Here is a 924-nt window from a genome sequence, read left to right on the forward strand (position 1 = left end):
CAATTATTTACAATGACAAAAATGAAAACATGATAATGCAATTTATCTGTTTAGTCAACTAAACAGAAAGAAAAATGATACATATTTGTAACTATTCTACTAACATACATACATGTAACTATTCTACTAAAATTCTTGAAAAAATTTCAGAAGCTAATTACAAAATAAATAAAACAGAATATTTTAAGTAAACAAAATTTTGAAATAGTACATGTATCAAAGCTTAGGAAATATCACAGTTCACAAATGTTGAAATTAAATCATGAATAGTGTCCAATGGAAAAGAAAAGAAAATTTTTTCTACTTTCTTCAATGGAAGAAGAAAACTCTATATTTTTGAGAGATCCGAATCGTGTGTGGGGGTGTTTACCTCAGCATCATTTGGATGTGAGGGCGAGGAAAGTTGAACTTTTTTTTTCTCAACAAGGTGAGAAAAATTTTATAAGCTGTTTTTGTATTGACTAGTCTGGATCTCTCAATATAACTGTGCTTCATGAAGTAGGGTGTAAACAGAAGTCTCACCCACCCTCCCAGCTGGAGGGGGGTGGACTAATATCAAGACAGTAGTGGCGAAGCTTAGGTTGTCAACATCGTACAGCAAAAACAATCGCTCCTGCATTTTATACAAACAGAAAATGAGGTAAAAAGGCTCAAGTCGTTCATACCTTATAACCCTACGTATTATGGAAAATCATTTACTGCTTTCTAATGTGGAAGTGAAAGAGGAAAAGATTCTAAAAATAACTCCTCTTTTGAAATATAAATCTAATTATAATTCAATGGTATGTTTTCAGCCTTGAAGTTCCAAAATAGAATATCTCTACACCTATTCTTTACCAAAGACATTTTATGAAGAGAGTTTTAATGTTCTTATTAATACAAAAGTATTTATAATGTTTGTATTATATATATATATATAAACTA

The sequence above is a fragment of the Parasteatoda tepidariorum genome, chromosome 1, assembly GCF_043381705.1.
Source record: "Parasteatoda tepidariorum isolate YZ-2023 chromosome 1, CAS_Ptep_4.0, whole genome shotgun sequence".
NCBI classification, from domain to species: domain Eukaryota; kingdom Metazoa; phylum Arthropoda; class Arachnida; order Araneae; family Theridiidae; genus Parasteatoda; species Parasteatoda tepidariorum.